Source organism: Balaenoptera physalus, assembly GCF_965194825.1.
Source record: "Balaenoptera physalus genome assembly, chromosome: 1".
Classification (NCBI taxonomy): domain Eukaryota; kingdom Metazoa; phylum Chordata; class Mammalia; order Artiodactyla; family Balaenopteridae; genus Balaenoptera; species Balaenoptera physalus.
The window spans coordinates 90,141,625-90,157,374 of NC_138882.1; the positions used below are offsets into that span (position 1 = coordinate 90,141,625).

Consider the following 15,750-nt stretch of genomic DNA (forward strand, 5'->3'; position numbering starts at 1 on the left):
ATAAAGAAAACACACCCATTTACAATTGCATCAGAAAGAATAAAATACCTGGGAATAAATTTAACCAAGGAGGTGAAAGACCTGTACAGTGAAAACTATAAGACATTGATGAAAGAAATTGAGGAAGACACAAATAAATGGGAAGATATTCTGTGCTCATGGGTTGGAAAATTTAATATTATTACCATGACTATATTACCCAAAGCAATTTACAGATTCAATGCAATCTGTGTGAAAATTCCAATGACATTTTTCACAGAAATAGAAAAATAATCCTTAAATTTGCATGGAACCACAAATAACTAAATAACTGAATAACTAAAGCAATCATAAGAACAAAGCTGGAAGCATCACACTTCCTGATTTCAAACTATATTACAAATCTATAGTAATCAAAAGAGTATGGGATTGACATAAAAACAGATGCACAGGACAATGGAACAGAATAGAGAGCTCAGAAATACGTATATGGCCAATTAATTTACAACAAAGGAGCCCAAAACATACAAAGGGAAGGGAGAATCTCTTCAGTAAATGGTGCTGAGAAAACTGGGCAGTCACATGCAAAAGAATGAAACTGGACCCCTATCTTACACCATATACTAAAATTGATTCAAAATAGATTAACGACTTGAATAAGACCTAAAATCATAAATCTCCTAGAAAACATAGGTGGTAAGGTCATTGACATCAGTCTTGGCAATGATTTTTTTTGGATTTGGCACAAAAAACAAAGGCAACAAAAGCAAAAATAAATAAGTGGGACTATATGAAATTAAAAACTTCTGTACAGGAAATCATCAACAAAATGAAAAGGAACCTACAGAGTAGGGGAAAGTTTTTGCAAGTCATATATCTGATGAGGGATTTATATCCAAAAAATATTTTAAAAACTCATACAACTCAATAGCAAAGAACCACAAACACTACAATTAAAAAGTAGGCTGAGAAACTGAATGGACAGTTTTCTAAAGAAGACATACAAATGGCTAAGTGGTTGATGCAAAAGTGATCAACATCACTAATCATCAGGGAAATGCAAATCAAAACCACAATGAGATAACACCTCACATCTGTTAGAATGGCTACAGAGATAACAAGTGTTGGAGAGTGTGGAGAACAGGGAACCCTTGTACACTGCTGGTGGGAATGTAAATTGGTGCAGCCACTGTGGAAAACAATATGGAGGTTCCTCAAAAACTTAAAAACAAAATTACCATTTGGCCCAGTGATCCATTTCTGGTTATATTTCCAAATACAAAATATCAAAGAGGAAAAAATGGGAATCTTGACATTTGCAACAACATGGATGGACTGTGAGGGCATTATGGTAAGTGAAATAAGCCTGACAGAGAAAAAGTAATACTGCATGTATCACTTATATGTGGAATCTTAAAAGAAAAAGTCAAACTCAGAGAGTAGAAAAATGGAAGCCAGGGATGGAGGCTGGGAGAAATAGGGAGAGGTTGGTAAATGGGTACAAACTTTCAGCTACAAGATGAATAAGGTCTGAAGATCTAATATAAACATGGTGACTATAGTTGATAACACTGTATTATATAATCGAAATTTGCTAAGAGAGTAGAACTTAAATGTTCTCACCAAAAGGAAGAAAAAAAGATAAATATGTGAGGTATTGGTTGTGTTAATTTGGAAGGAATCATTTCATAATGTATGCATGTATCAAATCATCACAATATACCCTTAAAATATCATACAGTTTTATATATTAATTATACCTCAATAAAGCCAAAATTTAAAAGAAAAAAAAAGAGAATAAATGTTAGTCACCTGGAATAAGCTTAAATATATTAGCTGTCTCAATAGATGGGTGATGGGGAGTTAAATAGAATATACAATTATTTTTGTAGTCCTATATAGAGATAAGTAAATGTAACAAAGAAAAAAAAATCACTGACGAAAAATAGAACCAAAGGTAGATGGTAAATGTAGTAGGCTAAATTACTGGTGTTAACACTTACCCTTTACAGTATCCACATGCTCACACCTGGACTTTGGGTGGCTATATCACCTGCTTGGATCAATGGAATGTGGGTAGAAGTGATAGTCTGCCATTCTGAGCCTCAGTCTTGAGGCCTCAATTGTTTATAGTTGCCCTCTTGCCCTGTGCTATCACCATGTGATCTTCCAATGAGTAGCTGTAATCCTGTTAGCCTGTACCTTAGTGGAACACATGTGAAGCAAAGCTATCTCTGGCTGACTTGCAGAACTTAGTGAGAGGCAGGGCTCCCTCAGCTAAAGCAGAGGACTTGCAGATCCACGAGTGAAATAAATGCTTATTGCTGTAGAAAACTTAGAGTGTTTGGTTGTTTGTTATACATCAAAAATTAACTAATACAAACAATGAGAAAACAGCCATTTCATTTTAACAATTGAGATAGTAGGTATGATGAAAATGAAATATCTAGCTCTCTCATAAACTTGATCCCAGAATCATAACATGGTTTGCACATACTTGGAAATAAGTCAACTAACATTTGGGTTGTCACCCAGCAAGAACTGCACAGGTGCCAAACAACACTGTATTAAATGGCAAACTACTTCCCTTTTATAATAAAATAATAATATATGGAAATTTGCCAAGGAACTATTATTTGCCAAGGAAATACTAAGAGCAAGAATCAGAATTGGCAAATGTTAATTTTAAACAAAATAAAGTTCAAGAGAAAGCATCAAAGAAAATTACATCACACCGATAAAAGGTATAAGAAAAATATAACTGTCATTAACTGTTTTGTACTTACAACTATAGTTTTAAATGGTTTCTCTTGCTATATCTCTCTATCTAGATATATATCATAGATTTATGTGTCAATTATGCTTCAATAAAGCCAAAATTTAAAAAAAGAAAAGAGAAACTTAAGTCACATGAAATAAGATTAACTATACCAAATTATATATATAGCATAAATTGAGGTAATTTTCTCTGTACTAACATATCGAAGGGAGAAAAAAGGATGAGATTATCACCATAGATGCCACAAAAGTCTTTAACAAACTTCACTAATCATTCTGATTTTTTAAAATACTCAAATTAGGAATTGATGGATACAGCCTAAACATGATAAAATATATACACCTTACTCCTACAGCCAATATTTTACTAAATGGGAAAACACTAAAGCCATTTCTAATAAGGTCAAGAACCAAGAAAGATACCTATTATCTCCTCTACTATTTAACATTGTCCTGGAGGTTTTAGCCAATGTAACTAGAAAGAGAAAACAGAGATATAAGAATTGGAAAGATGATGTAAGACTATCTATGTTAAAAGGTGATATGAGAGTTTAACTAAATAATCAATTATAAACTCAGGCAATTAAAAAAATAAAAACCCTCAGTAAAGTAGCAATATATAAAATTTTAACATACAAATTCAACAGTCTTCATATATACAAATGATATATAATTAGAAAACATCAAGGAAGAAGAACACATTTAAAATTCCAATGAAAATAAACCTATATACTAGAAACTACAAAACACTGATAAAGGAAATTGAATATGATTCAAAGAAATGGAAACATATCCCATGCTCTTGGATTAGAAGAATTAATATTGTAAAATGGCCATACTACCCAAAGCAATCTACAGATTTAATGCAATCCCTATCAAAATACCCATGACATTTTTTGCAGAACTAGAACAAATAATCCTAAAATTTATATGGAAACATAAAAGACCCAGAATTGCCAAAGCAATCCTGAGGAAAAGGAACAAAGCTAGAGGCATAACCCACCCAGACTTCAGACATACCACAAAGCTACAGTAATCAAAACAGCATGGTTTTGGCACAAAAACAGACATATAAATCAATGCGACAGAACAGAGAGCCCAGAAATAAACCCACACACCTACGGTCAATTAATCTTTGACAAAGGAGGCAAGACTATACAATGCGGAAATGAAAATCTCTTCAGCAAGTGATGTTGGGAAAGCTGGACAGCCTCATGTAAATCAATGAAGTTAGAACACACCCTCATGCCACACACAAAAATAAACTCAAAATGGCTTAAAGACTTATACATAAGACATGACACCATAACACTCTTAGAAAAGAACACATGCAAAACACTATAGGGCATAAATTGTACCAAAGTTTTCTTAGGTCAGTCTACCAAGGCAATAGAAATAAAAGCAAATATAAACAAGTGGACCTAATCAAACTTAAAAGCTTTTGCACAGCAAAGGAAACCATAAACAAAACAAAAGGATAACCTATGGACTGGGAGAAAATATTTGCAAACGATGTGACTGACAAGGGCTTAATTTCCAAAATATACAAACAGCTCATACAACTCAATATCAAAAACAAACAATTCAATCAAAAAATGAGCAGAAGACCTAAATAGACATTTCTCCAAAGAATACAACAGATGGCCAACAGGTACATGAAAAGATTCTCGACATCACTAAATTAGAGAAACGCAAATCAAAACTACAATGAGTTATCTCCTCACACCAGTCAGAATAGCCATCATCAAAAAGTTTACAAATAATAAATGCTGGAGAGGATGTGGAGAAAAGAGAACCCCCCTACAGTGCTGGTGGGAATGTAACTTGGTGCAGCCACTATGGAAAACAGCATGGAGATTCCTTACAAACTAAAAATAGAGTTACCATATGATCCAGCAATCCCACTCCTGGGCATAGATACAGAAAAGATGAAAACTCTAATTTGAAAAGATACACACATCCCAGTGTTCACTGAGGCACTATTTACAATAGCCAATACATGGAAAAAAACCCAAGTGCCCATCAACAGATGAGTCGTTCAGGAAGATGTAATATATATATCACACAATGTAATATTACTCAGCCATAAAAAAGAATGAAATATTACCATTTGCAGGAACAGAGATGGACCTAGAGACTATCCTACTAAATGAAGTAAGTCAGACACAGAAAGACAAATATTATATGATATCACTTATATGTGGAAAAATATTTATATGTAAAAACTAATACAAATGAATCTATATACAAAAGAGAAGCGGAGTTACAGACAGGAAACAAACATGGTTACTAAAGGGGAAAGGGAGAGAGGGGAGAGATAAATTAGGAGTATGGGATTAACATATAAAAACTACTATACATAAAGTAGATAAGCAACAAGGATTTATTGTATAGCACAGGGAACAATATCCAATATGCTGTAATAACCTATGATGGAAAATTATTTGAAAAATAATATATATATATATATATATATATATATATATATATATATAACTGAATCACTTTGCTCTAACCTGAAACTAACACAATATTGTAATCAACTATACTTTAATAAAAAATAAAATAAAATTGCAACAATAAAAATAAAATATTCAAGAATAAAATCAACATGAAATGAGTAAAACCTATACAAGGAAAACTTTAACATACCCCTGGGGACTTCCCTGGTGGTGTAGTGGTTAAGAATCCACCTGCCAATGCAGGGGACACGGGTTCGATCCCTGGTCCGGTAAGATCCCACATCCCGCGGAGCAAATAAGCCCGTGCACCACAGCTACTGAGCCTGCGCTCTAAAGCCTGCGAGCCACAACTACTGAGCTCACATACCACAACTACTGAAGCATGTGTGCCTAGAGCCCATGCTCCGCAACAAGAGAAGCCACTGCAATGAGAAGCCCGCACACCGCAATGAAGAGTAGCCCTCACTTACTGCAACTAGAGAAAGCCTGCATGCAGCAACGAAGACCCAATGCAGTCAAAAATAAATTAAATAAATAAATTTTTAAAAATCAGGGTAGAAATGACAAAAAATGGACAAAAGATATGAGCAGACAATTAACCAGAATTTTATTATACTTCATTTATGACTAGTGAAACTCAAAACTCCGCTTATAAGTCATTTCTCATTTATCAGATTGGCAAAAATTCAAATGTTTGACAAAAAGCTTTTTTAGAGAGGTATAACTAAATAGGCACTATTATTATATTGCTAGTGGGAATACAAATTCCCCTATAGGGGAATAGCTAACAAAACTACATATTCATTTACTCTTTGACCCATTAATCCCACTTATATAAATTTACCCTGAAGATCTATGTCTACTAAGAAAAGATAAATACACATGATCTTTTTGAGCATTATTTTTAATTGCAAAATACTGAAGCTACCTAAATATTCATACCTAGGATACGGGCTGGAAAATTATGGCACAACCACACAATGGAGTAATATGCAGCTGTAAAATTTTTAAAAGCTGGTTCAACTAGTGAAGCAGAATGAGCTGAGGGGTTGCTGAACTGGAGCAACTGAGTTCTTTCCACACCCAAGACTGGGAAAGCTTAAGGAAAGGAGGATAGAGAGGCTTCTTCATTGTAATTCCACTGGAACCAGACAACACCCTGCCTCACTGAGCCACAGGAACAGAGGCTCATGCTTTCTACTTGTGAATCCTCCATCACCTAAGGCAGATGAACACAAGCTAGTTTAAGGAGACAAGAGAGGGGCTTCCCTGGTGGCACAGTGGTTAAGAATCCGCCTGCCAATGCAAGGGACACGGGTTTGAGCCCTAGTCCAGGAAGATCCCACATGCCACGGAGCAGCTAAGCCCATGCGCCACAACTACTGAGCCTGTGCTCTAGAGCCCACAAGCCACAACTACTGAGCCCTCATGCCAGAACTACTGAAGCCCGTGCACCTAGAGGCCATGCTCCACAACAAAGAGAAGCCACTGCAATGAGAAACCCGCGCACCACAACGAAGAGTGGCCCCTGCTCGCCACAACTAGAGAAAGCCCACGCGCAACAACAAAGACCCAATGCAGCCATAAATAAATAAATAAATAAATTTGTGACTCTTTTAAAAAAAACTGGACAAAATATAGAAAAAAAGTCTTCAGACATTGGACAATAGGAAGCTCTGAACTGTGACCCCTAAAAGAAAACAAACAAGGTGAATCCTACCACACCTAAGCTTTCTTCTTGCAGACAATTTCTGGAATATGGCACAGGGAAGGAACGACGACAACAACAACAAAAAAGTGCGGGAAACTTGCTGAGTTAAAGAAAATAAACACAATTCAAGAAATCTTGAATTTTTGCACAGAGTAAATGAGGAGGGAGACACACAGAAAATTACTGAAATATACATAATGCGCCCCATGAATCAATAGTTGAATATAAATCTGTGTACGGTAGGGTAAACCTCCATGAGGCTGGGAAAGAACAGATTCCAGGCAAAGAACAGTGACTAGGAAGAAGACAAATAATTCCTAGAGATCACACTGTGCTGGAGATCATTACAGCCAGAGTGGAAAAATGGAGAAATCTCACTGAGTATACAGGGCACCCAATAGAGACATCAAAAAGGCCATGCCTTAGAAGTGGGTCCAAGTCAGCCCTCGAGCAAAGACTACTATAGACTTGCCCTGAATGAATTTTAAAACAAGCCTCAAAAGAATCATACTGAACACAAGTAACTTAACTTCTGGGGAAAATAAAGTTCAACAGTCTTTAAAAACAAAATTCAGTAACCAACAATGTATAATTCACAATGTCCAGCTTCTAATAAAAAGTATTATACATAGGACAGGAAAATATGACCCATAACCAGGAGAAAAATCAGACAATAGAAACAAACTCAGAAATGAAAGAGATGATGGAGTTAGGCAAAAATATTAAAACATATATTATAATTATGCTTATATGTTCAAAAATGAAAAGAAATATGAGCATAAGAAGGAGAGAAATGGAAGATATAAGTATAAATGGAACTCCTTGAGATAACAAAATATCAGAAATAGAAATATTACTGGATATGGTTAATAGCAGATTAGAGACTGCAGAAGAAATTTTCATTAAACTTGAAGACATAGAAAAAGAATTTATCCAAAATGAATCAAAGAGAAAAAAAGACTGAAAAAAAAAGTTTTAGTGACTTGTGGGATGATGGTAAGTAATATAGTATATCCGAAATTGTTGTCTCAAAAAGAGATGAGAGACTGGGGTAGAAAAATATTTGAAGAAATAAAGGCTCAACATTTTCTAACTTTTTGGAAAAGTATAAACACACAGAATGAAGACTCTCAATGAACTCTTGAGCAAAATAAACCCAAAACTCCAATAGCTATTTTCACAATAGAAAACGTTCTCTCCTTCCTACAAAAGACCATGTCTGCGTGTGCATGTTTCATACTAAGCACTTCTTTTCCTGGGAAATCACAAAAGCCATCCTTTTGCTCCAAAGTGAATTGGAGAGTGAACTGGCCCCTGAAGAGGGAGTGGTAGGATCTGGCCACCTGGTGTGCAGTGGCTTTGAGCAGAGATATGACCACGGGAGGTGGTGGGAAGCTTTTCCTCTAACCTGGTGGCCCCAGTTGCTCCTCCAGACCTCAGCGCGTCCCCTCAGCTCATCCTCGTGACAGGCTCTCAGCGTGCTCCCGGCTTCTGTCACCACTCAGCACTCTCTCCAGCCTCAGTTAGCCACCAGCAGGGCCTGATAATGGACTCTTACTTTGATTGTGGTATTTTGGCCTCCAGGTGAAACCACTAAGAGCTCTGCCATGCACTCCAGTCCTGTGACCCTTGCCTTCCAGGAGCCATGCAAGAAGCAAAGCCACCAAAGGTCCTTAAAACTGCAAGAAGGATGGGCCTGCCCCCCTTCTTCACAGCTCCCTGTCTGCTGAGGAGGATCTGGGTCCCACTCCTCCACACCTGCTGGAGGGTCTGGAAGGAGTCAGAGATGTGGCCTGGTGGGGCAGGGCGAAAGGCAGAGGGCCTCTCCTGCAGTTGTTGAGGAACAACCAGCCAAGGTCCACCGGGCCCAGCACTAAGCAAAACAGGCATCGTTGGTAGAGGACCTTGTGGCGCTGCTTCTGAACGCCCCAGGGGCTTGGGAACCAGCAACAGCACATTTCTCGCCTCATCCTCCGAGGGTCAACTCGGGGGAAACGGGACCTGCTTCCTAGCAATGGAGCATGTGGTCCCCACGCTGGAGCTCCACGGCAGATCGAAAAGCTCAGGACTGAGCAGCGGTGCCCCGCAGGACAGTGTCGGCAGGGGCCCGACGACCTGACCCGGGGCCAGCGCGGCTGGGTCACAGTCAGGCTGGGTGTCGGTCTACACTGCAGCACCTGAGTTCTTTGAATCCACGTGGTGAGAGCAGTGATCCCCAGATGCCGTCTCGTGCTTAGCCTAGACCTCCTATTTCTATGCTTTTATGATCTCCAAGAAGTGTACTGACCTCACTCTAAATACACTGTCCGATTTTGTCATCCTAACTTCTCTCTGGGACTTGGGGGCCACTGGCCACACCAAGCCTGTTGAAAGTCTTGTGTAAATGAACCAGTGATCATTTTTAAGTGACACGTGAGCGGCCCCCAGTTGTGCCAAAGCCTAGTCTGTGTCTTCACAGTGCTTTCGAATGTCTGTATGTGTGAATAAATGTATGATATATATTTATACATGCTGCTATAGCGATACGTTAAAGGCCAACATAACTGGTGGACAGGGTCAGTGAGAGGAAATGAAACAATCTTTTCGGTGGCTATTAAAGCAAAATGTGTGTAAAGAAATAAGGTTTTCTTCCCCTACTTTGTTTCTAATTTCTGCACGCGTCCCTAGGCTGAGTGGGGAAGAATAGGAAAGACAAACTGTCAGGAAGAGCTCACCTCGCTGTCCAACGCTTGAAGCCTAACTTTAAAAGAATGATTATTTACCCTCTTGTCATTTTGTAACAATCCCCTTATCTACAAATATTAAAGGGCAGTTCTTACAATTAGAGTGCCTCAGAATCAGCTGTGGAGATTACAGAAGCTCCTTCCTGGGCTCCAACCCCCAGAGGTTTCGTTGGTGTGGGGCCCTAGAGTCGGCATTTTTCACGTACACACAAACCACATGTTTCAGATGCGGGTGGGCTGCGGATCCCAGTTGAAAACCTGTTGTTCTGTAAGACTGATTCGAACCTATAAATAAGCTTGTTTTCCTTTAATTAAGAATCCTTAATTGAAAAAGTGGATAAGTCACACCACAAATTGACATAAAGATCTCAAAGCATTCCTTGGGAAAAGTCCTTAGTTACGTTCTTTTGCTTTCCAGCATTAAAACCAAGCACTTGCTCCACAATTATTTCCTAGTAACAGTTGAAAAATTAAAACAAACAACAACATGAACAAAAAAACTCACGGACTTCCCTGGCGGTGCAGGGTTTAGACTGTGAGCTTCCACTGCAGGGGGCACGGGTTCGATCCGTGGTCGGGGAACTAAGATCCCGCAGGCCCCGCCGGCGTGGCCAAAAAAATAAATAAATAAAATAAAGATAAAAAATAAAATAAAAAATAAAACAACTCAAACCTTGTCACCACCGCCGCCACCAGTTACCAAAAGACCCATCAAAAGACTCAGGCCTGAGGTAGACACATGCCCCACATCCGTAGCAGATGAAGTGACCTCGACTTCTGCTTTTACACTTGGTTGTTTAAGTATTTTCCGTAAGTGCCTTTGGCTGTCACTACAGAGGAACTCACTGGCAGCATCAGCAGAATGGATGAAAAGTCAGCCGAACTATGAAGTATTACTTAAAGATAAAGCAGTAAACTTTGAGGACCTCTTGCCCTGTGGTGATGCAAGCATCCCAGCAATTCTTCCTTCCTCCCTGTGCTGCCAGCGCTGGAAGGTATTGATGATATAACCAGTAATCAATGGAGAACTCAAATAATGCTTTTAAGAACTTCATTTTATGGACGTTAACGTTTATGAAAACAACAGCATATGCATCGTGTAAGTCTCAGACCTGGTCAGGGTTGAAACCGTGTACGAGCCCCCCGTGTCCTTGTCTTTTGAAGTAATAAAGACTTAATGATAGGGAATGTGAAGGTGTAGAAACAAAGAACAGCTGTTGGGCTGGGGAACGGGCAACAATTTAGACTCTAAATCCGCCACATGGCGGAATCACCGAACTTCCAGTTCACTGAAGCTACAGATAAAGGCCTGACACACACTCCTAAGTGGTTTTACAGGGAGCAGACCCCCTCCAGATGGAAAGTGCTGCCCACAGGCACATAGACCCTGGACTGGCTGAAACCAGAAAGTTGATGACGCTTGAAACTTCCCCTTGATGCCAGCCAGTCTGAGAACTGTCCGCGAGCTGATCACGCCCTGCTCCTCGGACACTGTAAGACTCCTCACTACGCCCTCCAGGGTGGGTCACACAGTCTTGAGGGCATTAGCCCGCCGTGGCCCCCTCTGCCTGGCAAAGCAATAAAAGCTACTCTTTTCTACTTCACCCAAAACTCTGTCTCCGCGTTCCTCTTCGGCACCGGTGAACAGAGGCCAAGTTTCGGCAACAGGATCCAGTCACAAATTACTTTGGGGGAAAATTCCTAAAAGCCAGTCTTGTGTTTCACCCTCTGAAAAGTAGTTCTTCACCCTAAAAAAAAGAAGAAAAAAAAAAAAAGTTGCAAAAAATGTATCTTTGGAATGGAGGATTCTACGGTATTTAACTTTCCATAAATTATATTCTTTCCCTCTACGTGTTAGAACCCATTCTTAAAAGCAAATGAAATCAACCTGTGTCACCACCACTGTCTTCCAATTTGCTGTAATTCCAGTGAGAACCATGTTGGGTACACCCGTGCTGGAAATAGGGCGAGAGTCCTTTAGGGAAAAAACGGAAAGGAAAAAAGATACCTAATGTAATGCTTTAAACATGTACCAATATCTCTTGACCTGTCAACCTAGGACAGACAGACAACCTGCAGATTTATATAGGGTTCATTAGGTCCCCCATCTTATTACTGCTAAGGTGAATGTGCTAGACACTTAGTGAATTGGTGTTCTATGTCTGCCGTAATAAGTGACCATGAGTTTAGTGGCTTAAAAGAACACACATTTATTATATTACAGTTCTGTAGGTTAGGAGTCCAACAAAGGTCTCACTGGACTAAAATCAAGGGGTCAATAGGGCTGCCTTACCTTCTGGAGGCTCTAGGGGATAATCTGTTTCCTTGTCTTTTCTAGAGATTTTTCTAGAGATCTTTTTCAGAGATTCTCTGAGCTATTACTCTCCCTGGAATAAAGCATATTTCAGATGAAATGAGCCAGAGTTTATTTCTGATGGCTGCAGAGAGAGAAAGGAGGGGAAAGGGGAAAAGCAGGGGGAGGAAAGGAAGCTTCTTCCTGGAAGTTAGCTGGGTGCTGAGTTCCTTTGTTGTCGGCTCCAGGATTCTCCGGAAGAGTCAGCTTCCCCCTTAAGCCAAAGGCACCCTCAAGGATCAAGTTACTCCGCTCCTTGCTCTCTGGTCTGAAAACACAAGTTGGCTGCCTTCTTCAGCCTCCCCTCGCCCCGCCCTCAGGTCTAACCCAGTCTCACCCAGGAAGAGAAGACAAACGAACAAACCAACCTCGCTCTTCAAGCAAACAGGTCATCTTCCTATCCCTTATTCTGGTCATCAGCTTCTTTTTCAGAATCGTCATTTCTTGTATTCTGTATGGTGAGGAAAGGAAAAACACGGTCCCTGGGATACCACGAGATTGAAGTAGGAAGGACGTGCACAGAAAATACACCGAGTAGCACTCTGAGATGTAACCCTGAATCTACATGTCTACACACAAGACACATACATAAATATACACTTGTATCCATTGTTTTACAACTTCTTTACTTCTTAAAAACATTTTGCATCAGCATAACACACGATCCCAGAATTCCTTTCCCCGGCGTGTAACGCAGGACAAAAGGTAAGAAGAATTCGAGGAGGCTGGCAAAATCCGCCGGTATCTCAGATAAAGGGTAAGAGGCGTGTTACCTCGGCTTGGTGGGCTCCCGAAGTGGGCGGGCGTGATGACATCACTTCCCCCCTCAGCAGCCGGCCCGCCCATTGGTCATCTCGGCAGGGCGGGGACAGGGCGGGGGTTAGAGAAGAGGCGCCGCCTTAGAGGTCAGGAATGGGGCTTGGCTTATGTAAATCTCGCAGCGCAGGGGTACAATTCCCCGCGAGCCACTTCCCGGGCTGTGGAAGTTTTCCAGAGAAGTTGCTTGGATTTTATTAGCAGAGTCGTTTGGAGGGGCTGAGAGGCGTGGAAGAGGAGGGGGCGCGGAGGGTGGGTAGGGAGCGTGTGTGTACAGTGTAGGAGACTAAGGCTGTACGGGGGGGCGGGGGCAGAGTGGTTCATACTTACCTGGCAGGGGAGATACCATGATCATGAAGGTGGTTTTCCCAGGGTGAGGCTCACTCATTGCACTGCGAGTGTGCTGACCCCTGCGATTTCCTCAAATGGGGGAAACTCGACTGCGTAATTTGTGGTAGTGGGGGACTGCGTGCGCGCTCTCCCCTGGCAATGAGTGTGCTAACGACAGAATTAAAATTCCTAGCGGGGCCCCGTGCTTATTAAAGATCGCTTAATTAAAAATAATAGCCGGTTTTCTCGCGTGCTGTCTTGGGTTGTTGTTGTGTTTGTTCGATTTTTTTGTGTTCCCAGGCGTAGGGAATAGCCTAGCACCCCCCGGACCCCGATACGTGTGAGAGTGCGTGTTCGTTTTTTTTTTTTTTTTTTTTTCCTTTTCGTGTGAGTTGAGTATTAGCGTTCTGCGCAAGCGCCGAGAGTTTGTCTTACTACTTAAGAAGTCGGTCTTCCTTAGTCGGTTCCTTGCAGGATTCTTTCGAGAGTCTCCACAGGTTGCGGCCCAGCTTTGAACCTTGAAGCCGGGGCGGGGGTCACGCCACACGCAGGCACAGCAACTGCATTTGTTCCCCTGCTTCAAACAACAGTCACAGTCCCATGCGGGCAACGTGCAAAAACGTTTCCCCGGGGACTGGCCGTCTCGGTCTCCCTCGTAATGCAGTGGATAGCAATTAGCCTGCCAAGACAAGGGACACGGGTTCACGGCTTCAAGCCCTGATCCGCGAAGATCCCATACGCTACAGCGCAAGTGAGGCCCTCCTCTGACAACGCCTCAAGCCTGCGCGCCTGGAGCCCGCGCTCCGCAACGAGAAAGGCCACCCCTCCCGCTTTCGGCAATCAGGGGATAACCCGGGAGCAGCAACCTCGCCGCAATGCACCCAAAAATGAATAGAATCAATTTGTTAAAAGAAAAAAAAAAAAAAAAGGAAGAGAGAGAAGGCCTCCGGTGAACGAGGGCTGCGAGTGGTCCCCGAGAGCGGGGAAGCAATGGCTCCGATCTAAGGCCGGGAGAGTTTTCCAACCAAGGCACACGGGGGTCAACGGAGTGGACCTTGTTGAGCTAAGAGTCCAGGAAGGCCGAACGACTTCGCGTCCACAGGACAGACTCCCAGGGAGAAGAGAGAAATGCTAAAAGTAAAGCAGCGAGGAATGCAGCACCGGCCTGACCCGTGCAGCTCTGGGAGGAAACTCCCCGAGGTCGGGGGAAATTTTTGACAGCCTCGGAGACTCGCACAGATAATGCTCCTCCCCAGCAGATAGGCTAGAAGGAAAAACAAACAAACAAACAAAAAACAACCGCAACCAGAAAACATCGTAATTCAGGAGGGCATAGGGTGGAGTACTCAGGAATGTCTTGCCTCAGTAGCGGAAGCTAGTTAGCCCCAGACTCATCGCTGCTCGGAACCACTTCGCAAATCATAGAAGCAAGAGCGGAAACGACCGAACTGTTTGCAAGTAACTTAAATGCATCCATGAACAAAGTTGAGCAGTTACAGGAACACGCACCTTTCCAGCAAGGCACCATTCACCATGCCTGGCCTTCCATCAGAGATTTTGGGGTATCCAATGACCCCCCCCCCTCCATCATGCAGAGACACATCGGTCATTTGCCAATGACCCAGAGCTGACACAGATGTTAGAATCACCAGAGAAGGACAATTAAAACATTTATTCCAACTGTATTCCGTAACTTCCAACAGTTAAATGTACACACGGGAACCATTTAAAAAAGACCCACTCTAACGTAAAGAGGTGAAAACTACACTGTCTGAAAGGGAATGTACTGCAAGGGATTAACAGCGAGCAATTCGAAAACGCAGAAGAAAGAATTTTGAATAGGAACTGCATTGACTCTGCAGATCACTTTGAGTAGAAAGCGGCAGTCCCAAATGCAAGGGCTGAGGCGTCCTGAGGTGGGGCGGTGGATACTCCGCGCGGGTGGTGCCATGGAGCTTGATTGCCGACGTCGCAGCTTGAGTAAGGGATTGCCGCCACCCGTGTGCGTGTGCCTTCATCCTCTGGCAGTTGTCCTGGAACGTACAAGGCAGATGACTTAGTGAGGGCAGCCCTCCATGTGGTGCAGAGAGACCAGGGGCACCAGGTAAAAACCGGGAGCAGGCCGAGATCAGCTGGGTGGAGATTCCGGGAGAGGGGCGCTGGGGAGGAACTGAAAGGGCAGACGCATAAAAGCGACAGCTGAGACCTCGCTCATCAGATTCCAAGAACCAAGATTCGTCCCTGGGTGGGCTCGAACCACCAACCTTTCGGTTAACAGCCGAACGCGCTAACCGATTGCGCCACAGAGACGAGCCGCTGGGAAGCTTCCTTGTAACATCCTGGAATCAGAATGTATTCCCCGTCCCCTCCAACCCCAGCGGAAAGGAGATTCAAATGTCTCTATCTTGTCCAACCTCGCCGGCGCCGGAGACACTGAGTCTCGTGGACCGTGGACACCGAGCCCGAGTGAGCTGGGGGCTCCGACGAAACAAGGCCGGGCCCACGACCATCTTCGCCTGCTCCTGGCCGCCTCGAAAGCGGCCCCTCTACACGAGACGACTGCCGCCTCTCTCGGCCTCAAGTCCTCCATTTCCCACT

General features: G+C 42.2%; 1 protein-coding gene across 1 annotated transcript in view; it reads right to left on the minus strand.

Moving 5' to 3' along the window:
• LOC309659347 (flavin-containing monooxygenase 5-like) overlaps positions 1–15,750 on the minus strand; it is a 108,970-nt gene that overhangs the window by 74,632 nt on the left and 18,588 nt on the right. Inside the window, exons 3-8 of the mRNA XM_082459041.1 lie at positions 12,780–15,185; positions 12,375–12,457; positions 11,947–12,040; positions 11,542–11,628; positions 11,259–11,401; positions 1,983–10,235 (exon numbers count right to left, since the gene is read on the minus strand). The gene's annotated coding sequence lies outside the window, so the exon portion shown is untranslated. The remainder of the gene's footprint in view (positions 1–1,982; positions 10,236–11,258; positions 11,402–11,541; positions 11,629–11,946; positions 12,041–12,374; positions 12,458–12,779; positions 15,186–15,750) is intronic.